Below are 18,428 nucleotides of genomic sequence, written 5' to 3' on the forward strand. Positions count from 1 at the left end.
TTCAGTATGTTACTATTTTTATTGTAGTTATAGTGTTGTTGTTATTTATTCAATAATGAATAACTCTAACGCCGCTTGACGACGCCACAGCTTGTAAAATGGGATTAAGCACCTAATTTGTCCCATAAATTCTAACGTAGAGTACCGCATAAAAGCACCGGCCACTGATTTATACATTTTTTTTATTTTTAAATCGGAGGCCTTATTTATTTTATGTCCGTATGCATACTCATATTACACGTTTTAAAGAGTCGGTAACATGTTCTGAATTAACTTGTAATTCTATAATAATTTTAGTACAAACTAAAATTCAAAATGTTTTAACAAGAAATATAAAATTGTTTGTGCTCTGTAGTTCCGATCTAAAAAATGTACTAATAGAAAATACGAACAATTAGTTCGTGGATACCGATGACAAGAGTGAGATAACAAGTGTGAGATACGCATAATGTGTAGTAGAGTGTATGTACTCGTATGTCAAATTATTGGTGATGCCACTTACTTATAATACAATAAAATGATTCTTATTACACCACAATAGTAAGCGATACAGAGAACAGATACATAATAGTCCTAGTCTTATTAGATTGTATTTGCAAGAACGTTCCAGTTGGTTCTTATTGGAATTCCAACTGCAGCTTATTTTCTAGTTTTGTTAAAATATTCTTATTCGTTTTGTGTTGTGCTTTGTATTTATACTTAGAATACCCCTGGCCCCTACTTTACCAACGTGAAAATTGACCGTGATATTATGTCGAGTGAAAACGTATTATTTGTATCTAAGTATAACGATAGTTATTTAGTGAAAAACGAATAATTTTTCCTAGGCGACATTTATTTGTAGATTTGTCGGTAAATCTTGACATCAGATTAAAGCTGTGCCAGATTCGCGTTGCAATTGGCATTGTTTAACAAGGTGGTCTAGTTCCAAAACCATTTCGAGGAATAGGTTTATTAAATCATTTTATATTTTTTTAGTAAAAAATACTAATTGATCGTGTGCATATTTTTGTGATTCATACGCGTATGTTGCAAGTTCGAAGTAACACATGCTTGATACAAAAACGCAGTTGATGTCAAATTCAATTTAAATATTTCGTATGTAACGAAACTACATTTTCCTGGTGCCGGGAAGCGGTACTTTAATTCGGTGTTATATAATGCTCATGAACATACCACCTACTTCCTCGTGCATGATTATAATTTTAAATGTAAATTATTTATCTATTGCCTGTGTTGCGTGTAACGAGCTACAGCGCCGATGATAATTGAAATAATTGCATGTTTATGGAGGGGCGCGGGCGGAGGTGTGAGATGCTAATTATGCTGTTGCAACTCTCTGCCCGCCCGATGGCCTGCGGCCGCCGGGAAACCGGGACCGAGTCACTACCGCGGGCTATCGCGATGGATACACACCAAAAAGTGACAGCGTTTTTGTTGTCACTTTCGTAAATTTGCGTGACAGTTTTACCCAATAGTTATTCGTGCATGGCTTCTACGAAACATAGAAATCAATCAAACGTTAAATTCGTTTCGCAACTTGAATGGTCGTAGCATTTCTAAGGTCTATATTCATAAAGTCTAATAGGCATCTTAAAATTAGGCTGGATTGTTTCAGCAGGAGGTGGGGTGAGTCTGACTGAACAGAAACTGAGGGTTTTCATCGGAATTTTTCAATTAAAATTCATCATGACATTTTTGACTCAGTACACTTTGAACATGAATCAAAGTATGGACACATTTATAAATCATACTATAAAATTCTGAAAAGAGCAGAAGAAGGATTAATGATTAATTTAACACCATTAAGTTTAAGTACGTACTTTATTCATATTCTAGTGCAGGGATGGCGAATATTAAGTATAAGTGAGTGGCACGCGTTTCATTTATTCGCCATCCCTGCTCTAGTGACAATTTTATTAAACGAAACGGCACACTCTAAGTCCGAATGGAACAGTTTCGATCTGGAATCAGGACGAAATGGCGATATGGCCACCGCGTCCGTTTGTTCGACCAGTTTTGCGTTTGATAAGAACTACATGCTTGGTATTATGAAACTCAGTGAGCGTCATCATGTCATCATCATCATCATCTCTATAGTTATCAACTCCCGGCAAATAGACTGTATAGTGGTGATGAATTGGTATCGGTATCGGCCAGGCTCGGCAGCGCCCCGCACCCCGGGCGGCGCGCGCGCCGATACCGATCAGTAGGTCGCGTTGCGCAACCCGGTCACTGACCCCTGTCGATTAATAAATGAAGATAACAGATGAAGCGCGCGGACAATGCGCCGGCGCGGGGATACGCTAACATCTTATAATTAATCACGGCGTTTTTCTTTGTTGTTCTAGTTAAAAGCGGCGATCGAACAGTGGCTCTCGAATCATAGTGCATAGGGACGTAAAATAAGCTGAAAATTATGTTATCAATGATTATTTAATTATTGCACCAGGGTCAGGTAGTCAGGTCACGCGATGCGACGCGACGTATGTATCCTCTCAATGAAAATGCAGCGTGGCGTCGCGTCGCATGTTGGTGTCAACTGACCATTACGGTCATAAAATGCAAAAGCTTCACGGTCGCTTGACGTGGATAATGATGTCATAGTATCAATTCGTCAAACGCATAGCATCCAAGGTTTATTGTACTTGTGGCAGCAGTGAGCAGCCGGGCTGCGCGGGCGGCGCGCTCAAAGGCCGTATCGCCGCGGATCGATATTTCCGCCGCTAATAAAGCGATATTAATTATCTAGTATTCAAATCTGAGCGCGCTCGTGATCCCCCCCCCCCCTGCGGCGTCATTAATATCGGCGGTCAAAGCTCCGGAGCTGCCTCACGACTGCGCCCGCGCACTCCAACAATGATATACTTTGGGTGCGTGCACCACGGTGTTGCGTGTAACCCCTTTTTTTGTCTCGACACGAAACTGCAAAAATATTGAAATTCCAGAATTTTCTTTTCAATTTAATATACAAGGAAAGAAAAATCAAAAATAGCTTAATTTTGTAAGATGAGGCATCTGGTTTTTAAATGTTATTGTCAATTTGTGAGACGATGAAGTTGAAATAATAATAATAAAATGTAGATATATCACGGCATGAACGTGCCTTTTTTGAGATTATAGACCAGGATGTAAGATAAGTACCTAAAAAGTAATATTAAAGGTGTCACTTTTTAACAATTAACTTATTTTTTTAAATCGCGTTTCTATAAACACGGCGTTATTAAGTTCTCTGCTATACTTTAAATTATTTTATTTCATGTTGGAAATACTTGGAAATATAATGATTACGTGCTAATTAACTCGACTAGCAAAAACAGCATGACATTAAAGAACGGTTTTTGATACTAATTTATAGATTTATTGCACCGTTGATCAGTAGCGTGCCTCACAAATATAAATCGTAAACAACTTGTTTATAAATAATATAAATAACATATGAGCCACGTAGTCAAGTAATAATGTGGTTATTTACAGAAAGCGGGTACTTGCTGCTGCTGTTCTGTTATTTACACAAAGCGGGTACTTGCTGCTGCTGTTCTGTTTCCAAGTTAATCCAACGCTGAGAGTCGCTGTTGACTCGAGCTTAATTACTTGACTTTATGTTTCGAATCTTGTTCATATTAAATAGTAATTTTATTGCGCTAAAAGTACTCGTTCACGGTCTGCGGGGTTTTCTAACAGCTTTACATGAAAACAGGTACGCCTGCATAAAACGTGCGTACACAAACGTACAAATGTTGCTCTAGTTAAGAAAAATAATTGATTTAATGTTGTCGAGCTTAGAAGAAATCATACCGGATGCTCCCTATAATAAAAACAATTAATTATTAAGACTATTCCATGTGTTTGACACACGCAGTCATAATTACAATATCTTAATTATTATAAAGAAACAGTAAGTATTTAGAAATTTATGTTTTTTATGCTCTATTATAGGCTTAACAATGTGCTTGGTTGTGTCGGGTGTTACTTTTGGTTTAATTTTGAAATGTATGCTGGTGGTCGGTCATTATTTAATTTTATTGGAAAAGGTTCTCTTTTCAATACCCTTAAACTTAAACAAACAATTATTATGTATTTATTGATTTCGGGGTTAACGAGATGAATTCATAATTGTGTTTTTGTAAAAAAAATATAAGCTTTTTCATGACTTGCTATAATTATAAACTACATATCCGTACCAATTTTCAAGTCGATATCACCAGCCGTCGAAAACTTCCCTCCTGCGGTGATAATCCTAGCCGGAAAACCAGAATCTCACTACCAGATTATTTTAATGTTACTTAATTTAATAATAAGTGTTAATGTTACTTAATTTAATTTCAGCTCAATCGAATATCTAAGTACGTACCAGAAAGTGATTGCAAAATGGTTTGCATATTTTGAAACCACGACTTACAAAGTAACACGAATGTTGCAATAAAAGCTTTTAAAAATTAAACCTGCGCTAAAACTAAAAAAATAAATTATAGAGTCATTTTAATAAATAAAAATGAATAATAATAATAATAATAATAATAGTGTAAGATCAGTAGATCAGTACCTGTCGAGCATGGTTCTCCACTCTGATTGAAAATAAGTAGCGAAAGGGAAATCTTCAAATACTTACACAAAGTATCACTGAAAGGTGTTTTAGGTGTAACCCTTTGATGAAATAACTGGGAATAGTTGAATTAAATATTTAAAGCCGCTAATTATCGATTACAGTAGCGCCCGCGCTGGTGTTATATTTGCTCGATATAATCGCGTTTCAATATTACAACAAGGAAATCAAAGAGTGTTTCCTGTAGTACAAACTATAAATTAAGTTGATGATTCCTTAGTCTCTCCGCAGTCATAATTAAATAAATAATAAATAAATATCATGGGACACTTGACACCAATTGACCTAGTCCCAAACTAAGCAAAGTTTGTACTATGGATACTAGGCAACGGAGAAACATACTTACATAGATAAATACATACTTAAATACATATTAAACATCCGAGACCCGAGAACAAACATTCGTATTATTCATACAAATATCTGCCCCGGCCGGGAATCGAACCCGGAACCTCAAGCTTCGTAGTCAGGTTCTCTAACCACTTGGCTATCCGGTCGTCAAAATTAAAATATCATAATGAGGAATGGGATTTCGGAAATGGTTAAACACAAAGTCAAACTAAAACTTTATATCAATTGTTTAAATCCTTTTCACTAATTGTTCTCACGCCTTCGGTTCGAGGTATATTTTTGTGTCAAATTCTGAGTAGGTTTACTCGTAGCTGTCTAAATTATAAATTAAAACGATATGAATGAAACATCGATTCAAATTTATTACACTGTTGACAACTGGTACATAAATAGTCAATTAGTAGAAACGGCGGAAAAGCTGCTGAAACCGTTTCCTTTCGGGCAAATTAAAAATATCTATCACACGTGATGTAACACACCAGCGTCGAGTCGAGTGCACTTTTTGCGAGACAACCTCTTTGCCTAGCAAAAGGTTGAGTGCAAAGAAGTTGAGTGAGAGACGCCTAAGCTAGTCTTAGGATGCAATGCAACACCTTGTTAGTGCACACAAGCTTTACAATACGGACGTCACGAAAACACCCGGCCAAGTACGAGTCGGACTTACCGTACCGAGGGTTTCTACCACAAACTTCAATAATTCAGTGTGCGAGTTAGGGCTCCGTACCGTTTATCTATAAAACATTAGAAATTAGCAAAAAAACGGCAAAAAAAAACAAGTTTGTGGTATAGGAGCCCCCTTTAATATTTATTTTATTTTAATTTAAATATTTTTTTAAAATAATTATACAACTAAAGACTATGTGAATATTTCAAGCGTCTAACTATCGCCGTTATTAAGCAAATTAATATCAAGCAAAAAAACGATAAAACCATCACGTTTGTTGTACGGGAGCTGGGAGCCCCCTTAAATATCTATTTTGTTGTTATAGCGGCCACAATAATACATAATTTTATTTTTAGTAGGGCTGCGTTGCGCGGCGCTTTGGGCAGTTCTGTATCGCATGCCAAGCCAACTAGGACCCACATAATATCAGCGTCGAGTCACCTTCCGTGACCTGACAAATGCTGAGGGGATTCCTTTTTCATAACTAACGTACTTAGATTGGAATATTTGTTACTTCCTAATTGATTATGTTAGTTGTGAAATAAATGTTTCTTATTCTTCTTATTCTTATTCTTATAATCTGTGAAAATTTCAAGTGTCTAACTATTACGACTCAAGAGATAAAGCCCTCTGACAGACGGACGGACAGACAGACAGACAGACAGCGAAGTCTCAGTAATGGGGTTCCGTTGGCACCCTTTAGGTACGGAACTCTAAAACTGACTACCTATTTTAAGTTCATTGGAGTGTAGTCGCTGACAGACAATTAAATAACAAGTTTACATTTTTTCCCTGAGACTGACTCAAGTGGCTCACGCTTGATCGGTTTTCATTGTGTATTGCCTTTTAGGTAGTAGGTATAATTTATGTCCATTTTCATTCCGAATTTCAGATTTGTATGTTTAGATGTTATGGAGATAGAATGAAAACAATGCGGTTTTTGTACGAGTATGTGGACCCCCTTTCTTAGCGTTCTATCTCTGTAACGGCTAAACATACAAACCTCAAACTCGGAATGATAATAGAAATAGCATGAGTTGGCTTAGAGAAAACATTACAATTTGTAAATAAAAATTAAAAATAATATACGTTTCTTGTATGGGAGTAGAAATGTAACATCAATAGAAATGCACCATTATGTCACAGTGTAAGGAAATGTAGACTTTGATTATGTGTAAATTTGTAAGCTGTGGTGGCCGAGTGGTTTGACCTATGGCCTCTCAAGCAGAGGATCATGGGTTCAAACCCCGGCTCGCACCTCTGAGTTTTTCGAAATTCATGTGCGGAATTATATTTGAAATTTACCACGAGCTTTACAGTGAAGGAAAAACATCGTGAGGAAACCTACACAAACCTGCGAAGCAATTCAACGGTGTGTGTGAAGTTCCCAATCCGCACTGGGCCCGCGTGGGAACTACTGCCCAAGCCCTCTCATTCTGAGAGGAGGCCTGTGCCCTGCAGTGGGACATATATAGGCTGGGATGATGATGATGTGTGAATTTCATCTATCTATTACGGTTCTCAAGATAAAGTCTTATGACGTGCCTATGACCATCTATGACGCAGACAGACGGACAGTGGAGCGACAGTTATATAGGATCCCATTTTTCACCTTTCGGGTACGAAACCATAAAATTTTGATGACCCATTGAGAAAAGTGTTGCTACGGTACCATTGCTGCCTAAGTACAGTCCTGCATAATACATATCTGCAACAAATGAGCGTGCAAGTCGTAGAAAATAGAATCGTACCGGATATTTTGTGCACGCTTTGTAGTGATATTGGTGCTGGCGATTGTAGGTCGTTAACAAAATGGTCTGCTCAGGCCCAATGTCAGTAGTGCACCGGGCTGACCTTGCCGGGGCAGCGTGGCCGCGCCGGCGCCGTCCGGCGGGCACCGGCACCGGCACCGGCGATGCCGCGATACGCGTCACGCGCCGCGGCGCGGCTGCTCCCGCGTAAGGTCCACTTTGCCGCGCACACACGCAATCACAATTAGCCAGAGATAGCATCCGAGTGCCGGTGTCGTCGACAGCTTCCGCTCATAACTGCGCGATGATTTTGATTGACGCTCACGGTCTTTGTCGAGCCACGTGAGTTATGAGTGTTATGAAGTCTTAATTTTGAAATGGAGACAAAAGGCTTTCGTGAGAGACAATCGCTTCCGACGCTCCGCTTTGTCGGGAAATACGATCGGAGCCGCAGCTGCGCGCGCCGCGCCCGGTATGATGATGCTTTTAGGTCCTCATTACAAGAAACTATCAGTTCCGTCTCACTATAGCGCTATATTGTCCTAATCAGTTCAAACACTGAATGGACAGCTTAGTGCAGCGGCGATGCCTAGATCCAAGTGTACATATACTCGTAAGGAACGGCTGTAGCTGATACTGATGCCAGGATGATCGAAGAGTTTCAATTTCTCATTTCCAAAACCTGCAATGGTCAATTAACTTTTTAATTTACTTAAACCTATGTAAAAACTGATTGAATCTACAAATGACCAGACTTAGGATTTAGGATGTCTAGTAATATTAATTAAGTACATATTGTGTAGGTAGCTTGTATTCAATAGTTATTTGGTGCAAAGCACATGTCCGGTAGTTTGAATATGTTATGTTGCAGTAAGAAAATATACAATACATTACAAATATTCTTTACTGCACACCACAAATCAGTACAAAATTTTACATACTTATGAACACAAAATACAGAATACAGGGTAGACAATAGGCGGTCTTATCGCTTAAAAGCGATCTCTTCCAGACAACTATTTGGGTATAAGAACTTAGAGTTAAGTTAAAAGTAGGTGGCGGAAACAAATACAAAGTAATACTTAAATACACAGCACACAATACTCATACAATACATATACCTACTCGTACCTACCTACTAATACTATTAATGTATAAAAAGGCCGAAAAGTGAAAAAAGGATATGAAATTAGGAAATATAAACACAGAAAGACTGAGGGCAGATTTAAGATAACAATGTCAAGTAGTAGCCTTGACGAGATTTGATATAGTTTTCAGTTCATTTATCGCACTCCTCGGGAATGTCTATTTTTTGAGATTAAAGTGATCCTATTATTTAGATATTTGAATCTTCTAAGATGATGTGTGCAATACGGAAATTGGTTCAGCAGGTAGTTAAGGCGTGAAAGCGGAAACAAACAAACTCACTTTAGCATTTATAATATTAAAAGTACGGGGTAATAATAAGAATTGAGGATTATTTGTCCTACAGTTGTTTTTTTCGTTCAGATTTTCAGCAGTTTTCTTCTCTCAGATTACCTAAGTTCCATCTACTCGTACCTTCCATGGTCACCAAGTTTATGGCCCACCAGTGACCTTGGTTTTGACCTGGCTGCCGTAGTCTACTTTACCACATGTACCTATAAAGCTCAGTTCAATGGCTCGGTATTAACACTAAGCCATTAGAAAAACCTTGTTAATACTTTTCTTGGTTCAACTGGCTGTTTGGGCTTAATGATCAATTAAGTCTGGTGTTGACTCGTTCTTAAGGATAGATGGTGTTCAAAATACTATAATACCTTCATATTGCCTTTTGAAAATAGAGTCGTGTGGTGAATTTGTAGAACAACCTTTAAACTGTCATGTACTCTAACTCTTTTGTCGGTCGAATAGTGACCGTAAATAAGTTAATTTGCGAGGCGCTTGTGCCGGCGCGTCACCGCAGGTGGGGTCCTCCCGGAGCCTGCATCCCCCCCCGCCGCCTCCACCTCGGCCGCCGGACGAGATGTTGATGGATTATTTGTGAAGTGCCTTTCAACTCGTTCGCGCGTTAAAACGGAGGCAGTCCCTCCCCGGCCGCGGCCCGTGTTTACCTAATCAGTTTATTGGCTCCCTCGCGGGGGGGGGGGGACGACGACGCCGCCGGCGACATTAAATTTATTTCCAGCATCCCCGCCCCCCGCGCGCCCAACCCTTCCCGCCGCGCGACAAGCCGGAACACGCCGAAACACTGATATTACATTTATTGAGAAAAAAAAACGTAAAACTCCTGAGAAAACTTCCTCGCAAGCTGTGCGGGCTTTTACATTTTTTACCCCAAAAAAGTGTGTCAGAGGGGAGCCCGGGTGCGCGGGGCGCGGGGGGAGGATACAGGTCGCAGAAAACTGTTTTTTAGCGAAAAAACGAAGGAGCGACACAATGGGTGACCCACTTCCCGCCGTGGGAAGGAATAACGACCGCTTCTGCGTTAAAACTCGCGATTCTGTGCAATAAAAAATGCATTACCCCATATTTTTTAAATTCGTGGAGAATAAAAAGCGCGTCGCGGTATTGTGCGCCGGAAGAAGGGTGAGATTTATGTCGAAAATAACGGTTTTTGCAAAAAAGTCAGCTGCAGCAAAACGAGGCGCGCCCACTGACACACATCCCTTGTCTTACGAGTCCGAGCAGCATCGCGGTGCAGCGTTATAGAGCGCTGCCGAAGCTCCCGGGTGTGGTCGTAACGGCTGTGATTACTGTTTAACGGTTTTGCAAAAAACTTTGTCTTGTTCTTATCAGTCGAGCCTCGCCGAAGTTACGCGAAACAAATCCGTTGGCGCACGTGGAAAAGAGAACAATGAAAACAACTAGCGTCAGTTGCCTCTTATTTACAGAAGCCGCAATTTGCTATAAAGTAGGAATTATTTCAATCGATACAGTGGTTCAGTGGTCACCGAGACACCAACCCTTCACCAAAGTCGCAGCGACCGTCGCGTCTTGGTCGCGCCCCCGCACCCGCCACCATTTTCACACACTTAGTGCTTCTATTCACGAAAGGATTATTTTTATTCTGAAGTATCTTATTATGAAGTAGCGAACAATACCGATATCGGACCAATTTTCTAAGTCATATGCGGAAATCCGTGCTAAATCTGACTTTTTCGTACCTAGAGATACCTTTATCTACGAGTATGTAGGTACAAGTTTTTACCTTACTAGGTACTATCGAATGACATCTTCGAGGCCCCAAGACTACGTTGCATACCTACCTACGTACTTAGACACGAGTATAATTTTCTCTAATTAATTAATATCTTTAGAATTAGGTATGCCTCTCTCAGAATGCATAATAAATTACCGTAATATGGTGCACCGTGCAGGGTTGCATTGCAGCGCTCGTGCAGCGCAGCGCGTGACGTGTTATATGCGCAGGCGCACTGAACAAAATGGTACCTACGTTAAACAAAAACATTTTTAATGATATGATAAATTATAGTAAAGCATACTTATTTATTAACGGGACAAGACTAAATGTGCAATGTTTTATGGCCCGGCCGCGCGCCACACACGCACGCTGCGTTTTTGCAGCGCGGCGCACGCACTCTCCGTCGAGGTGATTAATAGTGCGCCATTTGAATCCGCGTTTACCGTAAAAAATGCATATTTCCGATCTCGCATTCATCTCCCTTTTTTATGCAAACAGCTATTTTACAGTCGTTTTTGCCCGCTCATCGCTAGCGTGGGATTCTTACGCTTTTCAATCGAAGTTTTTTTTAGGATTATTTTAAGTTTTTTTGTCACATTAACGGATTTTAACTCCTGAATCAGCAAAGTGATTATCGGTGGAATTATTTAATAGTAAGATATTTTGGAAACGTTGAACAACAGAATCAGTAATAGGTAGCATAAGAAATCGGCCGCTTGTACGTGACGGATTGCGCGTGTGCGCGCGGTATGTAAATGAGGGAACGGGTCGCGCGGAGGCGTAGCGTATGCAAACGAGGCGGGGCCTGCCCTCCCGCTCCCCTCCCCCCGCCCCTCCGGCGCGCCTCACCTGCGCGGCGCCTAGCGATCTGTTCCGCGCGAGATGGATCCCCTCGCGAGCGCGGAGGGTGCGCGCGCGCAACCCTTCCCGCGCGTGCCGCGCTATGTGCCGGCGCCGGCGCCGCGACAATAGCGACTCACTTTCCAACCGATTATTGTTATTCCGGCGAGCAGATGAGTCGCGATTACAATAGCGAGTACATGCCGCTTGCCGCGCCACGCGAGGGCGCCGTGCGCGCGTTACCTCTTGTAACATTAAATCATTAAACCTAGGTAGGGTTGACGGCTCCATACATTTTAACACTAGTTTACTCGGTTAACAGTTCGTGGTTCAAAGTTAACTGGTCCGCGCGAGCTCACGTTCTTAATATTGAATGGTCTTCTGTGCGTTTAAAATGGGGTAATCGTAGGTACAACATACCAATTACATAAAAACTTAAATAAATAAAGTATGCTTTAAGTGAGTCGTTGCTACCTACTTGAATTATAATTATGAAAACATGATTTCATATTAACATTTCTAGTGCATGATTTCAAGAAATTCAGATTAGGCGTTTGTTGTAAGATAATGTCGTAGTATTTATAGTATTAGATACTCCACATCATATATAATAGATAAATAAACGCTACTTACTAGGTGAAAAGTAAATAGCTACCTGAAATACCATTCATGACATAACATTCAAGTTTTACTACTACGAGTAAACTGATAGAAACAGTATTGTTATGCACGTCGAAATTAATGGTTTTTTTAACTGTTACATATTTATACATATCTAATAGATAATTGTTTAAAAACTTGTGAAACCCGTCGTTGGCGAGGCGTTTATGAATAGGTATTTACATAATATTATTAACTCAGTAAACCAATGCATAAATAGGTTGTAAGACGTGATTAATTAACTTTTTTATAATTACCATTTAATTGTGTGTCTTACTCAATGATTACCACAATTTATAGGTATCTGAAAAGTATCATGAATATTAATAAGTACATCTACTTCGGGCTCTATGTTATGTAATAAAAATAATTAAAGAAAAAAACTTAGAATGGAGCGCACTTTGCCAGAATTGTTATTCTTCGTGAAAAGGTTAAAGCAAACTCCCCCGCAATGTTTTCTTTAGAGCCGACGAGCATGCCGAGAATTTTAAAATATCCAAAATACCTCAACAAATGGCGATGTCATTGAAATAGTTGAGCGAGTGCGGCCGAGCGGACGCGGGGCGAGGGTCCGCTTTGATGTCGGCGGCACTCGCTAAACGCTTTTCATCTGCAATTCAATCCGCCGCCGCCGCTGGGCCAGCGGGAAATGCTCCGCGACCCCCCCCCCCCCCCGCCTTCGCCGCGGACGCACGAACATCAAACTTTACTGTTTTTATGAAACACCAAAACCAACCACTGAAGTCAGACAAACACACTATTCGACTTTGGTGACTTTCACTTTGATTCCTGTTAATACTCTATAATAAAACTCATCCATATTTCCCTTATGTAATACCTAAGTAAAGTATGTACCATCTTTGAACAAAAATTATTACTATTCCATGTTACGAATAATCAGTTTATAGAAAGTGTAACTTGAAGCCAATGCCTGCTGGTGCGGCGAAGACTATCAGTTGTTGACAAATTATTGCGTACTTATTTGAAAACGTCCGGATCCACTTCAATATTATTACGCCACTGCGATTCGCATCAATAATGTTGTGATACGAATCGTGATACGCGTGTATCATCGTGATACGCGTGTATCATGTTATAATATTAATAGTCTAACTCTAACTAATCGCATCAATAACCCTCTTAATCACAGAGCATAAGAAAGTTGTTGGCCCCTTATAAAAACAATTGCTGGTTTAAACATTCACAGTAGGTACTAAAAACGATGCAGGCTATATAATTTAGTAACTTTTGCAATGGCAAATCAAGACGTTATTAATGGTTATAATTTGTGTAGCAAGATAAGGGAAAGGGCGAAATAGTCGGCGCGCAACCCTCCGCGGCGCAGCGACGCGCAAAAACCCGTCAATGGCGTAAAGGAGAGCGCGCGCGCAGCCGGCGCCGGCGCCGCGCTGCATTATACGATGTTGATTCAGATTGCACGACGGCCTAGCGCGGGGCAGGACTCAAGTGGCTTATATTATCAAGATGCAGAAATCAGAAATTATTATATCAGACGTTTGCTATGTGATGGAACATTATACCAACGGCCCGACAAGAATATTTAAAGACAGGAATCTCGTAATTACAACACTTGCGACTTGATCACGACAATTTGTTGCTGAAATTACGTTGACGTATCAAGAAAGAATTTTCCCTGATTTTCAGGGTAGAAGAGGGCGCATAACGGCAGCCAGCTATGTTTATAGGGATTGTGTATGCAGTTGCTACGTCGTTGTGATATCTTTAGCGTATAGGTATTTGCTAATACTTTAACTTGTACGAGTATTGGACGAATCTAGGGACGAGATGATCAGTAGCAATTCTAAGCCGTGTGTAGCGATATAGCAAGATATAGTTTGATTGTGTTAGCGATTGGTATTGAGTTGCTGTAGTCTCACGGGTCCTCGCCGTGCGGACTAGCCTACGAGCGTGGTGCCCTCAGCACCCGCAGTGACCACCACAGTGAGACTCAACGTGGCGTGCGCGTGTGTGCGTGTGCTACCATTGCAACAATAACTATTTATAAATAATTGATGAGCGTTGAGCTAGTTATTTCATGATGGTAATGCGCGGAGCCATTACTTCTGAAATATGACGATCGGTGGCGGCCATTAAACGTGATTAAAGCAATTTATAATGTTGATTCGGCGCGCGCGCCCGCATCGCCCCCGCGCGGGATCAAATGCCTAAATAAAATAGAGTTAACAGCCGCTAAAGGGTTGGCGCGTGTCCCCCCCCCCCTCCGCACCCCGCCAGCAGCTGCGCGCGCGCCGTTGTGACGCAGCCTTTATTTTTTGTTCCGCATTCGATTTCAGTATCGCATTATCGGCGCGACATCGGCACTGAGTGTTATTTGATTATCCGACCCCCCCCCCCTCCCGCCCCTCCCCCCGCGCTGGTGCCCGCCGAGGCCGACACATGCATCCTTTCGCTAACGAAAGTAACATCGACGTTCGCTAACAAAGACCTCCACAATGGGAAATGGCACGCGTTTGCATTGGGAATAAACTGTCATCCAATGCATCGTTAATAATATGAGAAGAGCTTAAGGATTATTTAAACTTGAATGCTTATTTTTACTCATAATTACTACCACATGCGGGACTTATTCACGACAATATATCGCTAAAATTAACTCGACGTTTCAACCATATGACAGTGGCCGTCTCGTCGTGACTAGACCGAGTAGTAAAGATAGAGTCTACCTACTCGTGACCACGGCCACTGCAATGTGGTCGAAACATCGAGGTAATTTTTCATTAAAATCGAGTCATCGAGGCTTTTAAACCTTGCACATAAATAAGTAGGTATATGAGTTTGTTTACTACTTGTGGTCATAAAATTTGTAAACCATTTTTCAACCACTTAGAAACAACTTAGAAGAAATATTTAGAACAACACCTAGAAAGTCACAAGTCTACGGTTTCTAGTAAGTCACTAAGCTGAAATTTGGCATACTTATTATATTGTCCCATGGCATATAGTATTGTCCCCTCAGCGTCGTCTCCGCAGGACGGAATCATCAACGGTTCGTGGCATCCACTTGAAATTTGGTACAGATGGAAGGTAGGTATTGTAGTTTGGTTAAAAAAGCAAGTAGCAGTCAGTAAAAATCTTATCGTAAAAATTATATTAAATAAACCTTATTTGACAATATTTCGCCGTGATCAAATCCTGGGCGTGATAGAGGTAGTGATGGTCATTTCTAGTTTGCAATGCAATGTGTGATTACATGTGCATTGTGCATGCCTGCCCGACGCCGGAGGCTGCAGGCCGCGACTTCAAACGCGCTGTTTTCCAGCTCACTGGCGTGCTCGCTGCGCCTAATGCAACTCGCAGCGCAGTGAGGGGCATTTTGTACATGTCATGCGTTGATCAATTGTATTATTGGACTGGCTGCTGAGACGCAGTGCTCGGTACAGGCGGTACAGGCGGCGGAATGAAAAGATTGACCAGTTTTCAAATAAATTCGTTTACACGTTGCATTACCTTTTTGAATGTATTTTTTTTATTCGACTGGATGGAAAACGAGCAAGTGGGTCTCCAGATGGTAAGAGATCACCACCGCCCATAAACATCTGCAATACCAGGGGAATTGCAGATGCGTTGCCAACCTAGAGGCCTCAGATGGGATACCGCAAGTGCCAGTAATTTCACCGGCTGTCTTACTCTCCACGCCGAAACACAACAGTGCAAGCACTGCTGCTTCACGGCAGGATTAGCGAGCAAGATGGTGGTAGCAATCCGGGCGGACCTTGCACAAGGTCCTACCACCTGCAGAATGACCTGAATTATGACGGAATTATGTCATACTCGGTCGATAAAGCAGTTACACTGAGCAAGAAAATATAGACGTTAAGGTGGTCCATCTTTACATTCCGCGACTGTACCAACTGGTATCGCCTTGAGGCTTTAAAAAAAAGGGGCTCTAAGGCGATACCAGTTGGTACAGTCGCGGAATGAAAAGGTTGACCACCTTAAGGTCTGTATTTGCTTGCTCAGTGTAACTGCTTTATCGACCGGATCCTTTCTAATTTACATACCAGCGGGTTACAATTTACCTAAATTCACAACATCAAAAATTTTCTTATCTAAAGAGTATTTTTAACCGACCGTCTCCATTATTACGATTAATAAAATACTACTTAATTAATTTGACACCACAAAAATTATATTTAAATATTTTTCTGTGTGCGCTTTCTACTCATCGATTTGAACTCGTTAGAATAGGTACTATACTGTTGGTTAAATCAATTACTCGCTAAGTCACCCAATTCGCCTCTAAGCATTTGCCTTTTGACAACCATGTTCTGGTACTCAAAGATTCGTAGGTCAACTTCAAGCGCAACGTTACAGTCTTACTGCTCTTGGTGTTTAAATAAGAGCTTGTAAAAAGCGAACTGGAAAGGAAATGTAAATAACAAACTGAGCAAACATAAGGGGTCCTAACATAACACGCATAATTCTCAAATGACGCAATACGCAAAAAAATATAGTTCGCGCATTCTGCGTACCTTGCTACCGTTGAAGCGGTCGCAGCACAATGGCCGTGCCAAGAAGAAAGTAAGCATTTTCCAATTGACTGTAGTCTCCGATCAAGATAAACTTTAAAGGAATTTAATTTGCTCGCATGCAGCCCCCCTCCCCCCCTCCCCCTGGACAAACAATCAGCGGCCGTGTTTGCGCAGCGCGTTTACATTCATACGTTCATTACGGCGGCCTCCTCCCCCCTTCCCCGTGCGCCGCGCTCCTCCCGGGAAAATGCACTTCATTTATACCTCTATACCTTACCTTACCTTAGGCTGGCTTGCAAGTTGTAGGTACTTGTTTAGATTAACATTTAACAATCTACATAGTTTCATCATCATTTCGGCCCCCCTGCGCTACGCCCCTCTGCAGGACACAGGCCTCCTCTTAAAGAAAGAGGGCTTGGGCCGTAGTTCTCACGCAGGCCCAACACACAGGTAAGCCAATCAGAAGTAGTTGACCACTTTAGCACATTTGTTTGTCGCAGTACCTAAACAAAAATACTACAGCATTTTGATTTGACATATTCTTGTATCAAATTTAGGGAGGGGTCGAAATTCGTTTTACATTCGGTTTAACCGAATTCACAATTTTCACAAACTGAACAAACAAATTTAAAAATCTCTTCTTATCTATCTACTCGAATTTAAATTTTACTAGAGGCAGGTCATTGAACCGAAGTTCGGCCGAAATTCAGCCGATTTTTTTATTTTTACCTAATGTTCAGCCGAAGTTCGTATTCGGTTCTAACCACATTCGGCCCATCTCTAATCAAATTGCTATTTACCTCTAAAGTGTTCAACTAAATTGAGCAGCAAAAAATCTGGCCCTCAAATATATGCAGTTAATAGGAGTAATTTTGTATGTAGAGTGGGCTAAATTTTGTGCCACTGACTAAATGTTTGAGTTGTCTCTACGTAGCTGCTCTACAAGGCCAAAGTTTTTGATTTCGCGAATAAATCCAAGCTGTCGACCGCGCGATATTGATAATTGCGCTAGTAAAAGGGTGTTATTGTAGGGCAAAAGCTTAATTTTAATAACGCCGCCATGTGCGGCGCAAATTAATAGTGTCCCGCGCCAACCCTTCCGCGGCGGCCCCGCCCCGGCCTACACGCCGCGGCAAAGGGGCGCTACTTTACATACATTTACATAGTTTAAACTCACGCGTGCGCGGTAGGGTTGACGGCGGCCTGTGTTATGTACTGCCTGTGTAATCACGGCAGGTATACGGGTGCCCGCAGGAGATAAGCGAAAGCAAAATATCTAAGCAAAAAAGCTTTAGCTCCTAAGTCGTTCACAAAGCATTTTCTGATCTCAATCTACACCTATTTATACGAGAATGTAAGTAGGTAGGTACTACACGTTCAGTTTGGAATTCTCAACAAAACATTTTAAAGAAATTTCGCGCCCGGCTCAAACTGTTCCCTCCCTTTAATCTTATTAATACGAATTGCCCTCCGCTAATACACAATTGAACTGAATAATCTATGATCTCCCCCCCCCCCCCCTCCCGGGCCGTGTGTCCGCGATAGCTTTGTGGCCCGTCCGCGCGCGATAATGGACCCCCCAACCCATTTCCAGAGAAATTCTAAAACTCAATGGAAATCCCACTCGGTATGCGGCGCGCCCCTCCGAGCTCATTTCGGGAAATCTGTTAGTGATTCACAAAGGACATGCGGCCGGCGGCCACTCGCCCGCACCAGCTTGTGCGTCTTGAAAGATTATTAAGTTTATAGTCACGATAATACCTGCGTGGACCGGGTGGCCTGCGGGTTGGAGGACCTGACCACGAAGCTCGAGTTAACGGTTCAAAACCCGGTAAGGGCAGACATATGTTCAAAAACG

At 41.4% G+C, this 18,428-nt stretch overlaps 1 pseudogene; it reads left to right on the plus strand.

Moving 5' to 3' along the window:
- LOC141431787 (uncharacterized) overlaps nt 1–18,428 on the plus strand; it is an 87,602-nt pseudogene that overhangs the window by 48,120 nt on the left and 21,054 nt on the right.

Source organism: Choristoneura fumiferana, chromosome 10 (genome assembly GCF_025370935.1).
Source record: "Choristoneura fumiferana chromosome 10, NRCan_CFum_1, whole genome shotgun sequence".
NCBI lineage: Eukaryota > Metazoa > Arthropoda > Insecta > Lepidoptera > Tortricidae > Choristoneura > Choristoneura fumiferana.